The sequence below is a fragment of the Rattus norvegicus genome, chromosome 16, assembly GCF_036323735.1.
Source record: "Rattus norvegicus strain BN/NHsdMcwi chromosome 16, GRCr8, whole genome shotgun sequence".
Lineage (NCBI taxonomy): Eukaryota > Metazoa > Chordata > Mammalia > Rodentia > Muridae > Rattus > Rattus norvegicus.
The window spans coordinates 14307278-14325900 of record NC_086034.1 but is presented as its reverse complement, the minus strand read 5'-3'; the positions used below and the strand labels follow the sequence as shown (position 1 = coordinate 14325900).

Genomic DNA, 18623 nt, shown 5'->3' with positions numbered 1-18623 from the left:
TCCACCCATTCCTTCCCACCTTCTTACCCTAACATTCCCCTACACTGGAACATCTAGCCTTCACAAGACCAGGAGCTTCTCCTCCATTGATGCCCAACAAGGACATCCTCTGTTACATATGTAGTTGGAGCCATATAGGTCCATCCATGTGTACTCTGGAGATGGTGGTTTAGTCAATGGGAGATATGGGGGTGGGGGTCTTGTTGGTTGATATTGTTGTTGTTCTTATGGCGTTGCAAACCACTTCAGCTTCTTCAGTCCTTTCTCTAACTCCTTCACTGGGGACCCAGTTCTCAGTTCAATGGTTGGCTGCAAGCACCTGCCTCTGTATTTGTCAGGCTCTGATAGAGCCACTCAGGAGGTAGCTATATCAGACTCCTGTCAGCATGCACTTCATGGGATCAGCAATATTGTCTGGGGTTGGTGGATTTATGTGTATGGGCTGGATCCCCAACTAGGGCAGTCTCTGAAAGGCCTTTCCTTCAGTTTCTGCTCTATGCTTTGTCTCCATATTTCCTCCTGTGAGCATTTTTGTTCCGCTTGTAAGAAGGTATAAAGCATCCACATTTTGGTTTTCCTTCTTGTTGAGCTTCATGTGACCTGTAATTAAATCTTGGGTATTCTTAGCTTTTGGGCTAATAGCCACTTATTAGTGAGTGCATAACATGTGTGGTTTTTTTGTGATTGGGTTACCTCACTCAGGATATTTTCTAGTTCCATCTATTTGCCTATGTATTCCATGAAATCATTGTTTTTGATAGCTGAGTAGTATTCCATTGTGTAGGTATGCCACAATTTCTGTATCCATTCCTCTGTTGAAGGGCATCTGGTTTTTTTCCATCTTCTGGCTATTATAACTAAGACTGCTATGAACATAGTGGAGCATGAGTCCTTGTTTTATGATGGAGCATCTTTTGGGTATATGGCTAGGAGTATTGTAGCTGGGTGCTCAGGTAGTACGATATCCAATTTTCTGTAGAACTTCTGTACTGATTTCCAGAGTGGTTGTACCAGCTTGAAATCCCACCAATAATGGAGGAGTGTTCCATTGTTTTCCACATCCTTGGCAGCATCTGCTATCATCTGAGGTTTTGATCTTAGCCATTCTTGACTGGTGTGAGGTAGAATCACAGAGTTGTTGTGATTTGCATTTCACTGATGACTAAGAATGTTGAAAATTTCTTTAGGTGCTTCTCAGCCTTTCGGTATTCTTCAGTTGAGAATTTTATTTAGCTCTGTAGCCCGTTTTTAAAAGTGTTATTTGATTATCTGAAGTCTAATTTCTTGAGTTCTTTGTATAAATTGGATAGCCCTCTATCAGATGTGGGATTGGTGAAGGTATTTTCCCAATATGTTGATTGCCATTTTTTCCTAGTGACAGTGTCCTTTGTCTTACAGAAGCCATGTAATCTTATGACATCCCATTTGTTGATTTTTTTGATCTGAGAACGTAAGTCATTGGTGTTCTGTTCAGGGAAATATCCCCTGTGCCCATGTATTCGAAGCTGTTCCCTATTTTCTCTTCTATTAGTTTCAGTGTATCTGGTTTTATATGGAGTCATTATTCCACTTGGACTTGAGCTTTGTACATGGCAATAAGAATGGGTTGATTGGCTTTCTTTTACATGCAGACCTCCAGTTGAACCAGCACCATTTGTTGAAAATGCTGTCTTTTTACCATTGGATAGTTTTAGCTGTTTTGTCACAGATCAAGTGACTGTAGGTGTATGGGTTTATGTCTGGGTCTTTAATTCTATTCCATTGATCTACCTGCCTGTCTCTGAATCAATACCATACAATTGTTATCACTATTCCTCTCTAATTCAGTGGAGATTAGAGATGGTGATTCCCCCAAAAGTTCTTTTATTGTTGAGGATAGTTTTCACATTCTAGGGGTTTTTTTTTATTTCAAAAAATTTGCATATTGCTTTTTCCAACTGTGAGAAGAATTGTATTGGATTTTTGATGGGAATTTCATTGAATATGTAGATTGCTTTCAGCAAGATGGCCATTTTTACAATACTCTTGCTGGCAACTTATGAGCATGGGAGATATTTTTATTTTCTGAGATCTTCAATTTCTTTGTTTAGAGACTTGAAGTTCTTGTCATACAGAACTTTCACTTGCTTGGGTAGAGTCACATCAAGGTATTTTATATTATTTGTGACTATTGTGAAGGTCATTGGTTCCCTAACTTCTTTTTCAGTCTTTTTATTCTTTGAGTAGAAGAAGGCTACTGGTTTGTTTGAGTTAATTTTATATCCAGCCGCTTTGCTGAAGTTGTCAACTGTAGGAGTTCTTTGGTGGAATTTTTGGGGTCACTAAAGTATATCATCATGACATCTGCAACTAGTGATATTTAAACGTTGTCCTTTCCAATTTATATGCCTTTAATCTTTCTTTGTTGTCTAATTGCTCTGGCTAGGACTTCAAGTACTATTTTTGAATAGGTAGGGAAGAGTGGTCTAGTTCCTGATTTTAGTGGGATTGCTTCAAGTTTCTCTCCATTTAGCTTAATGTTGGGTACTAAATTGCTGTATATTGCTTTTATTATGTTTAGGTATGGGCCTAGAATTCCTGACCTTCCCAAGATTTTTATCATTAAAGGATGTTGAATTTTGTCAAACCCTTTCTCAGCATCTTGTGGGTTTTTTTTTCTTTAAGTTTTTTTATATAGTGAATTAAGTTGATGGATTTCTGTATATTGAATCATACCTGTATCCCTGGGATGAAGCCTGCTTGGTCAGGATGGATGATTCTATTGATTTGTTTTGGAGTCCATTTGCAAGAATCTTAATGAGTATTTTTGCATCAATTATTAATAAGGGAAATTGTTGGGAAATTCTCTTTCTTCATTGGCTCTTTGTGTTGTTTAGAAAATTGTGGTTTCAATGAATGAATTGGATAGTGTTCCTTCTGTTTCTATTTTGTGCACTTTTGGAGAGTATTGGTATTAGGCCTTCAATGAAAGTCTGATAGAATTCTGCACTAAACCAATCTTGTCCTGGGCTTCTTTCTGATGAGAGACGTCTGATGACTGCTTCTATTTCTTTAGGACTGTTTAGATAGTTTATCTGATCCTGATTTAATATTGGTACCTGATATCTTTCTAGAAAATTGTCCATTTTATTCAAATTTACAGGTATTTTTGAGCAAAGATTCCCAACTTAAAGGGTCATGTAATATCTTCAACAAAATTATAGAAGAAAATGTCCCCAACCTAAAGTAAGAGATGTCTACAAGCATACAAGAAGAACTCTAAAATAGAACTCCAGAACTCCAAATAGATTGGACCAGTAAAGAAAATCCTCTGGTCACATAATAATCAAAGCATCAAATGCACAGAACAAAGAATATTAAAAGCAGCAAGGGAAAAAGTTAAGTAAAATATAAAGGCAGACCTATGAGAATTACACCAGACTTCTCATCAGAGAATATAAAAGCCAGAAGATCCTAGACAAATGTCATGCAGACCCTAAGAGATCAGAAAAGCCAGCCTAGGCTACTATATTCAGCAAAACACTCCATTTCAATAGATGGAGAAACCAAGATATTCTATGACAAAACCAAATTTATGCAATATTTTTTGACAAACCAGCGCTACAAAGGAACATTCCAACACAGAAACTACACCCTAGAAAAGGCAGGAATGTAATATTATTCCAATTCACCCAAAAGAAGATAGCCAAGTATACATAATTCTACCTCTAACAACAAAAATAACATTAAACAACAATCACTATTGTTGCTTAATATCTCTCACCATCACTGGATTCAGTTCCCCAATAAAAAGACATACACTAAAAGACAGGATACAGGACATTGTGTCCTGTGTTTCCTGTATGTTTTGGGTTAAGATCATCTTGCACTTTGAATTTCCTTTGATGGTTGTGTCAATGTTTTTTTATGGGCTCTTCTGCCATTGAGTTCTCTCTTCTATCTCTTGTGCTCTATTGGTGATGCTTGTATCTTTGACTCCTGAACTCTTCCCTAGGTTTTCTACCTCCAGGGTTGTCTTTATTTGTTATTTCTTTATTGTTTCTAGTTCCCTTTTTAGGTCCTGGATGGCTTTGTTCAATTCTGTCACCTGTTTGGTTGTGTTTTCCTGTAATTGTTTAAGGGACTTTTGTGTTTCCTCTTTAATGGCTTCTACCTGTTTACCTGTTGTCCTGAAGTTCTTTAAGGGAGTTATTTATTTCCTTCTTAAAGTTCTCCAACATCCTTATGAGATGTGATTCTTAATCAGAAGATTGCTTCTCTGGTGTACTGGAGTATTTAGGACTTGCTGTTGTGGGAGAACTGGGTTCTGATAATGCCAACCTTAAGTTCTTGCACTTGCCTGTCACCATCTGGTTGTCTCTGGTATAAGCTAGTCTTACTGTCTCTGACAGTGGCTTGACCCTCCTTTAAATCTGTTTGTCAGCATTCCTGAAAGATTAGCTCTGTCCCAGTGGGATCTGGGTACTGAGAGTTGTGGCACCCGGTCACCTCTGGGTGCAGAGATTAACAGGAATGATCCTGTCTCAGACTGCTTTTTGGTTCCTGTGTCCTGAGGGCTCCAAGCCAGTCCCTGTGAGCAGAAAGGGTGGTCTCACCTGTGCTCTCTGGTGTGTCAGCACTCCTGGGAAACCAGTTTTCTCCAGGCAGGATCTGGGTACAGAGAACTGGGACACAGGGTAAGTTTTGGGTGCAGATGGAAACTGGAAGGATCCTGTCCCAGTGATGGCCATTCTTTTAGATAGAGTTGTGTATTTGTCTGCTGAATCTCCTGTGTATTGTGAATCAGAGGGGTCAACATAAGAATCAACAATGTTACATTGAAAATAATCATGGACAATTGGATTCCTTTTATGCTTGCTTTACTTAGAGTTATGAATCTTACGTAGCTCTAAAGCATGTGACATTAAGCTTTAAAATATTAGTAGACTTCACTTTTCAAGAAGGTTTAGATAAGAATGAAATTAAATAGAAAGTATACAGTTTCTAGACATCCCTGCATCCCCCAGTTTTCTGTTTTAGTAAGAGTTTGCATGGTGCCTTTGCTACAAGTGAGGAGACCATGAAAATTCTTGGGTGGGGTGTAAGTATGGAACAAATTGAGTAGTCAGGAATAATTTCAAGTGGAGTAAATGTTTTATATGAAACTAGGACACTTTGTCTCAAGGTGATCAAATTATTTTACATTCCTGAAAATGACTAAGAGCCCCTGTCCCACATAAGCTGGACTTTCAAAAATTTTAATATATCTTAGTAGTATCACATTGTAGTTTGAATTTTTAGTTTCTAATGACAAATGATTCTAAACAATTATCTGGTGCCTTATGTCATCTGTATGTTGTCTTGAAAATTTGCCGTGTGTGTGTGTGTGTGTGTGTGTGTGCACATTTCTTGAGGATGCACTTGGATATGTTCCTTTAGATAGGCCAGATTAGGATGCCAATTCCTGAGGACCTGAAGTTACAGGTGTTTCTGAAGGACTCCTGACTTATGTTATGAATGCTGCAACCTCAATTCTAGCTCTTCTGTTTGTACAGCAAACTCTCTGTTGACTCACCTCTCCGGGGCCCTGTATATTGTTTTTAGTGAGGTGTCTCCTCTGGAGGCTCCACAGGGTATAAAAATGGAAAAACAGGGAATGACTATATGAGGGGGTGTCCCACCTTCAGGGAAAGTGGTCCCTTGAACACCAGGTGGTGGACCCTTATGAGTATAGTGTTAGTTCACTACTCTGACTCGAGAGTCCATCCTCTCCAGAAACAATTAATTTTCCTTTTCTGCTCCTGTGTCAGAATTGTGTCCAATTCTTAGCCAATACTTAAATCTTCAGCGCAATGGGCTGATTTCTTCCCTACTGCCTTCAGACTCTGGACCCATTTCCTCTTAGTGTTTTCCAGCTCCTTCTCCTACATTTGCCCTCATTGATACAGTGAGGTTAGCAGGATGTGCAATTGGACTTTACCTTTCCTTCTTTGGATGAGGCTATAGACAGCAACTCCTTAAGGCAGCTGGGTTCTGGGACTGTCATTTTATCTGAAGGAGGCCTTTAAGGAGAAAGGACAATTCTGCAAATATTTACAGTAGGAACTTTTCTTGTTCCCTGGTAGATGCAAGGTTTTTTGTTTTTTGGTTTTTGGTTTTTTTGGTTTTTGGTTTTTGGTTTTTTTTTTTTTTTTCTGATCTTTATCATGAGCTGTTGGAACAGAAACTCCTCACAGAACTGGGGCCTTTATAAAACTGTCCTCCAGAAGATTTTTATCTTTTACAGTGGACCACACTAGGACCCAGCTGCTGGTGAGTATTTATGTGTTCTGAGCCGATCCTGCAGTGGCTCCCTTTCAAGTCATTCACCAACTCTGCATTTTCAAAGCTGCAGTTTGTGCTATGGCCTCAATTACCCACAGGCACTAAGAATTTTCAGGCGTTCACTTTGTTCATCTTTTGCATTAGCATGAAACATCTTCCAAATTCTTGAGATTCAAAAATGAAATTAGATGATCTATGTGCTGATTTTCATAGCCAAATATGCATTTTATACAAATCAACAAAAAACTTGTTTTAAAGTCATGAAATTAATGGCCGTTACAGGATTACAGACTTGGAATAAAGTAAATTACGAAAAAAGCGAATTGAATAATTTACCTAATATGTTAAATGTCTTTAAAAATTAAATGTAATACAAAATTTCTAATCCCTATGCCAATAACATGATTAAATAAATTTTTCTGAATTTCCAGGGGGAAAAATAAACAAAGGATTTTTCTGAATAGGTGTTGACTAACCTGAGAGACCAATGCAAATGTCCCATATGACAATTCATATCTTTTAAAAGTTAATGTATGAATTTCAATGTAGGCTAGGTCTATAAAACAAGTTGATAATAATTTTTATCATAGACATTAGGGAAGATATCAATGTACTGCTAACCTTGTTATACTTTAATTTTCATACATGCAATAAACATTTATTCCTCTGACATGAATAAATTTACAGTAAAAACAAACAAACACACCTAAAAAGATACAATGTTGTTGTATTGGCATTCTTCCAACCCAGGCTATTTCTAGTTCCAAATCACAGGAAGCTAATTGCTATAGATGATAAAGTCAAAGGACAGAGTGGACGAGCTTAGTTTCTTTGTTTAAGGCTTGTTAATGGATAAATAAACACTCTTAATATTTGACTAGCTCTGCTAAAATTTAACTGTTCTCATTTAGAAAAACAAAAGAATGCATAAATCAGATTTGTACAATGCTGTTGAAGAGATTCTACAGAATTTATATGAGGTCACCTACCTTGTAATAGGGAGTTGTTTTTTTGTTTTTTAACTCATATGCATATTTTTAATGCATTCATATGCATGTCTGCCATGAATGTTAAGTATAAGAATCCTATTGGTGACACTTAGACATGCCAATCAAACCAAAGGACATTCCGTTCACTGCAGTATTGCAAATCCTCTTGCTGGAATTAGTCACATCTGGAATTTCTTTTGCTCATGTCCAGTCTGTAAGAGTTTTTCGAGAGTCTCCATTTCCATGGCCCTGAGATTTTCATAGTCCTCTAGGAATGTAATCATATTGCTGAATTAATTGAGCTCTAACTGACTTTGGCAGCAAGGAATTTGATAAGGTAAGAGAAAATTAAATGTGGGCTTAATATTAGCCCACTGGAGTAGAACCGAAATAATTAGAGCTCAATTCTTGATTCCTTTAGTATGTGTGCCCACAGTGCAATTCCCATTCCAGAACACCAAGTGGTAGGATGAGCTTGGGGCTGCCACTTTCTAACTCCACTGCTGTCTTAGCAATTCTCTTTTTAAGAGATGTCACCACCCATGCAAACATATATGAAGAAGGTTCCACAAAGTATGGCAGGGAAAAAAAGCAGAAGGAATGTCAGCCTACCCAGGCTCACATTTAAGGCAGGCACTTTCCTGCTCCTGTGCCAAGCCTTGGTGTACATCAGGAATGGATAGCAGGTTTCTTAGTTAATTTGCAATAGGTGACACATCTATAAATCTGCTTCCTCCAGCCAGAGTAATCTACCTGTCTGGTAGATGCTCCTGTCTTCTTTTCATGCCATCCATTGCTTCAATAGCCCTAGAACTTAATTTTCGTTGCCATAGTTGACAATCATAGCTGATCCAAACTCCTGATGCAACATCTTAAGTATTCAAAAATAAGTTCACATTAACACTACTACTGATAAATCTTGAATCTCAGATCTGGTCTCTACAGCACTAAATACATTCATATTTTGATGTCCTTATGACATCTGACGTGAACAAACCCCTACCCTACTGATAATGCTGCATATGTCTGCCAACCAGACCTTCACTTGAAATCAGCTCAACTCGGTTCTATTAGGTTGAAATGGAAGAATTTATACATACATTGTGCTCTGGCTATTTTTGGCATTCCACAGAAATGAGAAACTGAAAGTTGATATTTTTCTCCCTGAAATATGCTCTAATCACCAATGACAGACTTAAAAAATAAATAGCTGAGCTATTTAAGTTGGCATAATTGCACACTGAAGAGAAGGTTTTATAAATATTTAACTTTTTATTTCCATATTTTAGGCATGCCAACTGTTAAAAAAAGAAGGAGGTAATGTCTGGAAAGCGCAAAGGACTTTGCACTCAGACAGCTCTGAATTTGAATCCCAGTTCAATACCACCCTTACTAGGAAACTATCTGCAAGAATTTTTATTTCTCTGACACTTGTTTTCTTGTAAAATATGTGACAAGTTCACAAACTACAAGGTGGCTTTAAAGGACAATTGAAATTTTAAATAAATAACGTTTATGACTATACCTGACACATGAGGGTTGCTTAAAGAAGTACGGCATGGCCATTGATCCTTTGGTTATGTATGACTTGCTTGACATCCTAAATGATGCTCAAGTACTAGGCTCTGATCATAGCTGGGGAAGCCTGAACCACAGACAATGTCACAGTCTTCCTTTCCCCAATGTAGGTTTGACCCTCCTGCAGTAGTACCTGATCACAAAGTTAGTGTGCAAGTGTTCCAGATGGAACAGGAATTCTACCTGGGAAGTTGTGCAGCCCATGTTTGTCTTTCTTTGACCTCCAGGAACTCATATAATTTCACATATGCAAAAAGAAATAGTGACAAAAGTTGATTAGTTAGAATAGTTTTGTAAGTGTGGTATTTGGAGCATAATCACTCTTGGAAACATAAAAAAGCAAAATAGTTGGTCAATTTAACCTGCCAATTTTGCCAGCCACAGGATAAGGAAAGGACTGAAGTCACAATGACATGTGAGCATGATTTTACATAGGGTTCTCAATAAAGCACACCTAGTTCTCACAGACTGTACACATCCTGGAGACTTCCTCAATTGTTGAAATTCTTTTCTCCAAGGGCATTGTAATAACCATTTTCTGAACATAGATTCTAGGGTAAGAAAGAAATTCTAGAAGATGAAAAGGAGACCTGGGTGTACCATACTTATACTAAACAGGAATCATTGTTTATCTTTAAATAGAACTGAATATTCTTTTGTTCGTCTAAAAGTTTTTCTGCGATAGGTCCCTGAAGAAATTGTTTTCAGAGGGGCACAACAGCATTCACCTAGTCAGTGGTCCTCACTAAGCATTTCCTCTTCTGGTCAAGCTCAATAGAATGTGTTTATGCATGTGTGTGCGCATGTGTGTGCGTATGCGTGAGCCTGTATTCTTTGTTAAAAAACAAAATAGTGAAATGAGATTATCTGCATTTTCCTGAAGCATTTCCAGCATGGAAAAGCTACCCAAACAGCAAACTACCTCTCACTCCGCTCAGACCCAGAGCACTCGCCAGCCTTGGTACATCGACATGCTTCACTACACATCCTAAGACTGACGGTCAATTGAAGTCCGCTTTAGAAAGTAGAGCAGCTTCTTCTTAAAACCACTGCTGGTGTGGTCTTGTCATGGTATTTTCTGTAACATTCGAACTGAGTAACACCAAAGTGGAATGAGCAAACTGATTCGGCGGATGACGATTTTGAAAACATACATGATAAGGGAGTCCTGAACCAAAGCAAGCGAACTGCCTTTTACCATGACTGAAAGTTCTAAGACAACCTGACTACTTGCATCTTGCAATTATGAAGTATTTTTTTCCACATTTAAAAAAGAGAAAGCCTGGGAATACAAGCAATTATTAGGTGCTAGATTGGGAAAGAAAAGCCATTGATTCCCTCCACATCTTATGAAGCTCTAGTCCCAATTTGAACTGAAATATCAGTAATGTAAAAAAAAGTAGTAAGGAATACCGTAAATTGCATTAACACCCATTTCAGCACATATGACTGTACTTTAACTACTCAAGCTTCTCATAAATGTTTGCTCAGCAAAGAACTTGACTGCTGGGAAATTTAATGTTCGCTATATGAAAACACAAATTTCTGCAATTGCTGTCTTGAGATGGTAAAAATAGGAGAAAAATGAACATGTTGGTGTTCAAACCAAGAATACAGGTAACCAGAAAAAAACAAACAAAACATTTCTAGGTGGAGATAAGTCCTAACTTCTAATTCGAGGTATAAAGGAGCCACATATTGTTCCTCCCATCTTCACAGCAGTAATGGCTGTAAAAACATTTAGTCAGTGTTTTCTGATGCACTCAGTCACCAGCGTTCTGAGTTTGTCAGAGTCATTATCTGAACAGGTCAAGGACAATCTAATCATCATAGTTGAATTAAATATGTGTATATGTGCGTGCGCATACACACACACACGCACGCACACACACACACACACACACACACACACACACACGGTGGAGGCATCCATTTTGACCAGATACTACAGGCTTAGTGTAAGTGAATCTGAGAATGAGGAGCCTCTGAAATATAACCTAATTAGCTGTAACTCTTAACACATAATCACAATCAAAATATGTATCTTTTTCAGAGGTTTTTAGTGATTGCATTTGATTTTTCAAAGGGAAACTTTAAGAACAACCCTATATATCAGGACGGAAAAAAGTTTCATTGGAAATACTCCTTTTCGATACCCAGAATTAGGCTGCTCTCTGTGGAGAACTCAGGCCATAGCCTGGTGTCTATTCATGTTCAGCTTTTCTCTTGTGAAGGAAGAAGCCAAAGAGTTTATCGGCCAAAGACTGAAATGTGATCATGAGATTAGAAAGCACCCCCCTTCAACTTACTGGTACTGTATAAATAAGGCTCCAAGACCACAATGATAACTTATAACTAAAATGGCTTCAAGAAACACACTGCTATGAGAAACCATGATTAAGAAGATCAACACCAATTGAACATATGAAAACACCAGAGAAATTCATTATCTCTGGCCAAATAGAAATAAGCATTAAACAAAGGCTCATTCCTAACAAGATTATAATAAATTCTTCTTGTGAAACAACAGTTTATTTGGTAACTATTATATGATCCAATATACATGCTTTCAACAAAAATTACAGCGCCTGCCAAAAGAGAGAAAAAAGACACAAAGAGTATGACAGAGTCAGACCTCACCAGGGCACAGATACTGAAAAGATCAAAAAGGCAATTTAACTATGGTTAAAATGCTCAGGGAGAAAAAAAATAACCCATGTATAAGAAAACACAACGGTAATCCAGGAAGAGTAATCCAGAAATCATCTGAACCAGGCAACTGCACCCATTTGTCCTGTGCTTAAGCACCTGCCTCATGGGGGCTTCGTCTTCAGCCTTGCCTTGTGTTTCTGAACAAAGCCACCATAGTACTGGATCAGATTTGAGAATATTTTGTGAATTGGCTTTGGGAATCCTCTTCCGTGTCAGGAATACAGTGGCATCAAGCATGATGGGAAGGGTGCTTGGAGTCTGTGCACACCTGCAGCCTCATAGAATGATGGTGTAATCAGGAGGCGGTCAAAATAGACAAATGCAGATCAATGCTATACTTAGTTTCCTGGAGAAGGGCAACTAACTTGAAGAGGCAGATTAAGCATCATGCAATTGATCCCATTCATCTTCATGAACAAAAACTGTTCTCAGATGTCATTGGCCTTCGGGATTTCCACAGAGGAATTCTGCATTTTATCAGTTTAGAAAAGTCTGTCTTTGCTTTGTGTGAGGTTTTCTATAAGATGCAGATTAAAATAGATCAAATATTTTCCTTACGTCTTCATGGAAGAAAGGAAAAGAAGAATATTGTCCTTGATCTGATGGTGATTGCCTGTCAAACGCAATGCTGAAACCTATGTAAACATTTTTAAAAATCATTTTTGTGTCCATTAAATCCTGATTGGGAGGCATCAGCATCCTATTTTACAGATCAAGGTACAGAACCTAGAAAGAGTAAAGCACAGTCTCAAGTTTCGCATTCAAAATAGAATTGATAATTGAACAGATATCTCTTTGACTCTGCTAAGTATTATTTCATTTCTTATCACATCTGCTATAAGACTCCGGGTCTGGTAAGGTACTGATTTTCCAACACTGTTTTCTTTTTTCTCCCTGTTGGAAAGAATTGAGAAAAATGTAAGTTCTAAATTCAGGCTATCTGTGACCCCATATTCTTTCTGTGAATTTAAAGCTATATATAGTTCAAATCAGTGTCTTAAATTCTTCATCAGCATATAACGTTAGGAGAAATCTGAGGAATGTCCAGAGGGCTAAGTGACTTTGTGTCTAAGAGCTTTATGATGTAAATACTCAAAAGTCGATCCTGTGCTAATTCCCACTATTAATTCCCTCTAATATTATAGCTGAGAACTTTTCTCTCAGGCACGGCTACACAGAAGTGGACCTGTGCACAGAACACTTTAATGCCACATCCTAAGTCTCAATCGCTGAGAAACACACAAACATTAAGATCCCATCCATCCACAGAAGATGGTGGCACAGTCATTTATGAGATTCAGATAAGCAAGAAAACCAAAGCCTTCCTTATGATTGGAGCAAAGACCCTGTAATTGTCTGCAGCTTTGAGTGTGCAGAATCTGCAGCTTGTACGGGTGGAAGCCTCTATTACTGTGGCCTTTCCCGGAGAGAAGCCAACAGCATGCACCTGGTGAGAGCCTGGCCAGACGCTCTTGCAGGTGGCTGGGAAAGCAGGACCATGCTGCCCAGGCATTTCAAATAATGGAGCTGTCGGGAAAGCCGTTCAGACAGTATTTTTTATGTGTGGCTAAAAACTAGATGTTACATTGATTTCAAGCATAGTATTGGCTCCAAGTGACTGTGGTGACACCAGCCAACTTTATCAACCAGGGTAATAGGCTTCTACAACCTTGGGAACAATCTGGTTCTCAAAGAGATTGCAGCTTAGTACAAAGTAAGAAGGATTCATAAAGCTTTCCATATCAAGAAAGCTATTCTTCGCTTTCACTTTGTGTCTTTCAATAGGACCCCTATAGTCTTAGATGCAAATGTGGAGTGCTGAACGATTAGTACCTGACAGTAAGCTGTTCACACTTCAATCTCTTTGAGCTGTTTATTTGAGGAAAGCAAAGCGAACGTTGGGGACAGATCCATGCACTCACGGGACTCTAAGCACCATCACTTTTAGGGTAAAATGTTTGCTACCAGAACAACATACAGCCATATGTGCTACGCATCTGCATCCGCTCAGGGCTCCTTGCTCTGAGAGCTGCATCTCAACAGCTGCCACAGCAGCAGAGTTCTGAGCACAGACGCTACACAGGCCAAGTCTCTCATCCGTGTGCTGATGCCATGGGCTGCTGGCCTCCTGTGGAATGACAGGCTTTTAGTTACTCAATCCATTAAAGTACCAAAAAGCTCCTCTAGGTTAGTGTAAAGGATGCTTTGGAAGGTTAGAAAAAAAACATAAATAGACTTAAATATTCATGTGGAGCCATACTTAATTTGTAGTTTAATTTTCATTTTTATTGTGTATCGAATGATAAAGTATTGCTTGCTAGATTTCTGTTTCTCTCTCTCTCTCAGAGAGACTCACGGGACTCTGAGAGAGAGAGAGAGAGAGAGAGAGAGAGAGAGAGAGAGAGAGAGGCGAGAATTCGTAGGCAAATATTTAGGTTTTCTAGGCTTTGATTTAATTCCTCAGCTCCAACATAGTAGCACAGAGCATCTATGTCCCTCACCAACACACAGACAAGACCACACACACCCACCCCCAGCACGTGTTTATCGAAACAGCTGCATTTGGCTGCAGTTCTCAGGACCCGCTCTTCCTACTGTGCATACCCTGAATAGTAAGCTCACACAGCCCCAGCTTCATGCACGTCTTCATTTCTTTATCCGTAGACTGTCTCCTTCTGATCCTGAGAATACCAGCTTCACAGAATTGCACAGGGTTTCCTCAGTCGTGAAAGCACTCGGGATCACTTAGAGTGGGGAGAGAATCCTACTTACTGAAAGAACTGATGCACCCCCAGCTGACAGGAGCATTGATAGGAATTTCCAGTGTTCTGAAGTGGAATGTTTCCTACAAGCAGCCATAGCAACGGTACTTCTCTCACCCAAAGCGTGTGTATCTGCTAAGGCACACTTAGACATCCTGCTCAACACCAAATGGTAATATCTTCCCTTCCCAACCCTGTAAAATGCTGGAGGGAGAGCTGTCGAGCTGAGGACCGAGGGCTTCGATCCTAATATGCTCTGCTTTGACAACTCTCTTTCCTCTGTTGTTCTTTCCTAAAATGAAGTTGTCTTTTGAGCCATTGTTAGCAAAGATGGGCTGTCATTTCTATGGCCTGAGGGATCCTGGCACCATTTTACTTTGCAGAAAGCCAATATTAAAACAGTCCCCAGGTATCCTATTTCTCTTCCCAAATGGCGGCCCCGCCAGCAGCGCCTGTGGGCTTGTTTATGTGGATGGATTTTCCTCTGACTGTGAGCTACTTATTTTAAGTTTGGCATAACGGCTATTTCTTTGCTAACTTGACTTTCTTGTTACTGTAGGCTCTCTGCCTGTTGAAAGTGATCAATGGCTGTTTGATTCTCACAGAAATGAACCTTTGTATAAACCAAGGGGGATGTTTTGATGTTTCAGCTCATGGAAACCCCCTGCCTTCTCTGCCTCTGTCCACAGGGACAACAGCAGATCCAGGCTTTGTATGGATCTCTTCCTTGAGGTCGTAGGTTCACTGTAGTTGCTGGATTTATTCGGAATAGCCATGTTGTGATGATTTCCTTAGGGGGCAACGCAGGAGCATAGCAGGTGATGCTGAAAGAGAGAAGAGGACTTTCATTACTTTCTTCCACATGGTTGTGCCAAACCACGTGCTACCTTTTCTCTCCTTTTCCCCTTTTGTATAATTCCTTGCAGGGTTTCAGCTAGCATTTGTGACATACAATATGTTTTCACAATAGTTGTAAACTAAAAGGAATGTTTAATTAGTAGACATTATTAAAATTTTCCAAGGTGACCAGTCTATGCACTATGTAAGTATCTTAGGGTTCTATTGCTATGAAAAGACATTATGTCCATGGCAACTCTTATAAAGGAAAATACTTATTTGGGACTGTCTTACGATTTTGCGATTTTGCATGGTGGCATGCAGGCAGACAGGGAACTGGGGAGGTAGCTGAGTTATACCTCTGGGTCAGCAGGCAGCAAAAAGAGCGTGTGATGCCCCAAAGTCCACACCCAGTTACATACTACCTTCACCAAGGATGGACCTCCTCCCACACTTCCCAATAGTGCCACTCCACTTAAGCCTATGGGGGCCACTTCGCTCAAACCAGAATAACCAGAATAATAAGTATCTGTTTGGATCACAATACAGTGAATAATGAAGTTGGCAACTGCTTATGCCAAGCTCACACTTCGTTATGTGTGGCGTTTACAGGCTCCTGTGTAGGATGCATAGCCATAAGGACTCTGTACTTTGCTCTGTCAGGATTCTGCCTAACTACAGTCCCAATGTGTTACCTCCTTTAAATTCCTTTATGGCATGGGAACCAAACTGACAGCACAACTCCCTGAAGATTCTAATGATAGATATCTGACTGCAGAAGTGGAACACAGTGTGGCAGTTCTTGCGGTGGAAGCTTTTCCATCGCCACTGTCTATAAATACAGACAACAGAAGGCTCTCTTCTAGAAAGTTGTGGGATAGAAGACAAGGGAACGCTTCCACTTCCTGGAAACCTCAGGTCTGAATATTATGTTTTTAACTTTGTGGGTAGAATGAAAGAAGTAGGAAAAATTCTAGACAGGAGTAAAGTATACATTGATATGGAGGAGAGGACCAAGGCAGAGTCCTGGTTATACAACTAGAGCACAAAAGCAGAATGTAATGGTAAGTAAGAAAGAAGGCTACTGAGTTAGTTAATATAGGCCCAGATAGTATAGAGTAGCATGCACACCTCATCTGCTCCTCCCTCATTCACTTGCTGTGTTCATTCTGACTCCTACAAAATGGCTTAGTGTTGGTTCAAGCTATGTTATAGCTGTCATAAGTGATGATTTAGCTGCCTGCTGGATATGAGCTTCTGACCTTACACTGCGCTCTCTTTTTCATCTCTGAGGTTGGACTTGCCCCATCTACATCCTAGTTACTGGTTAAGTTCCATAGCCTGCTTTCTTCTCTAGCTTTTCTAGAAAATCAGCTTCATCTTCAGTTAGACAAACATATTTTAGGAAATCTGTATTAAACTTTCAATACAGTTTTGTCAGCCTTCTGGCAAGCATTCCAAGTATAGGTTCACACAGTAGACATGATTTGAAAAAGAATACATATCAACCTTTTCAGGAGTGTATAAAATAAAGGTCCTTAACAGCAATGAAAATTTAATAAGGCCTATTTAACTGAATTTTCTTACTCTTTGTATAAATGCACGCAAGACATATCAGTTGTCCTGATATCATGGTATAGTTCTTGAATGTACTAGAATTTGTAATTAAATGGTCTCTTGATTTGGGCATAGGTAAGATACAAATCTTGGCAGCTACTAACTGTGTGTGTGTGTGTGTGTGTGTGTGTGTGTGTGTGTGTGTGTGTGTGTGCACTTCTCAGAGGAGGGCATGGCACTATCTTCAATTCTTCCTATGCTTGGAACTAGGCTGGGGAGAAGCAAACAAGCAAACAAACCCTGGTAGTTTGCTGTTAGTGGAAGAAATCCTGCTGCTGCAGTCAGTGTTCCAATAGGAAGGGAAGATCGCAGAGCTACAGCGGCTATGATCTTCAACAGAGAGCTTCCAGAAGGATGGAGCTTTCCATGCTTGTTTCTTCCTTTTCGCCCTTGATTACATTCTCCTCATACTACCGGAACCTCCCGCTGCCCCCACCATCCTTTTCCTTCCATGCCAGTCATGTTTCCTACTCTCATCTCCCCTCCCTCTTATCTTTGCTTCCTTATGTCCTTACTTTAGAAATATTTGATTGGCACCAGATCCAAATGCAAACTATACTTTGGCTAACTCAGATTTAAAAGACAGGTTTAAAATTTTTGTTTTCGGGGGCTGGGGATTTAGCTCAGTGGTAGAGCGCTTACCTAGGAAGCGCAAGACCCTGGGTTTGGTCCCCAGCTCCGTAAAAAAAGAACCAAAAAAAAAATTTTTTTTTTGTTTTCTTGAGCCTAGATAGCTATTTCAACATGGTTGTTCATGGATGATAAAAATGTATGCCTAGTACATGGAACTGATATCCCACAGCCATTTCCTCATGACTGGGTAAATAGAGCCATACTTCACTTCTGGTACTTTACAAGGTAACATGTGCCATATATCGAATGCTGCATTTCTTAAACTGCCTTAAGTCACTGTCATAAATAGAAGTAAATATGTCTGTTGCTCTCTACCAAAGCTACTCCAGCAGCTGTCTCTAATCTCTCTCTCTGATACCTCTTCTACACATGTAACACAAATGCATAGAGATGCAGAGACACATACATTCACATCCACAGTAATTGTACAAAAGCCACAAAACTGAAAACTATAACATATAAAGAAACCTGTAAGGTTGAAACAACAAGCAAACAACAACAACAACAACAACAACACCTCTGACTTACCAGTATGAGACAAAGAACAAAGAACCTCCAAATATTGTGCTGAGTTTATTTTGTCGGTGCTACATACTCAGTGACTTATGTAGGTGGCATGAGGTGGCATGTCCACCCTCAAGAGTAGTTTGTTTCCTGAGTCAGGCTTCCTTGGAGAAAACTAATTTCTTATTTGCAAGCGACTGTCAACTGGTGATAGCCTCTGGGTTAGGGATGGTGCCATGTGTCCACCTCTCTTTTCAGATCTAGGACCACACCTGGTACACAGGTGCAAACAGGTCTGATGTATTATACCGCAGTCTCTGGGAGTTGTGTTTAGAAGGCCTTGATTCCTTGGTGTCCACCTCCTCCTCCTCCAAATTCCCTGAAACCTAAGAGGAGGAATTTGATGGAGACATCCCTTTTAAGTCCGAGCATTGGAAGGTTTCTTACTCTCTGCATAATACCTGGTTCTGGATCTCTGTTATTTGTTTCAATCTGATGTAGGTGACTATATCTCTGATGATACGTGAGCAAGGCAAGCAGAATGTCTTAGGAGCAGATTTATTGGCAGCATCTGTTAGCAGAACAGTAGTATTCAATTTTAACAAAGGTCCCTTTCCTATCTATTCTCAGGCTGTTGACCATGCAAGTAGCTTTGAGAACGAATTCTACCTAGTGGAGGGGCCCTTAA

The 18623-nt window shown here is 39.5% G+C and overlaps 1 protein-coding gene and 1 long non-coding RNA gene across 10 annotated transcripts in view; one reads left to right on the top strand and one right to left on the bottom strand.

Moving 5' to 3' along the window:
* The window catches only part of Nrg3 (neuregulin 3), a 1117568-nt gene that overhangs the window by 1048207 nt on the left and 50738 nt on the right, over window positions 1-18623 (top strand). The gene's annotated exons all lie outside the window — the stretch shown is intronic.
* Window positions 11384-14476, bottom strand: LOC134482458 (uncharacterized). The gene is made up of 2 exons (XR_010058570.1): window positions 14187-14476; window positions 11384-12476 (listed from the first exon to the last, which is right to left on the bottom strand). It is a non-coding gene; the product is annotated as an uncharacterized LOC134482458 (long non-coding RNA).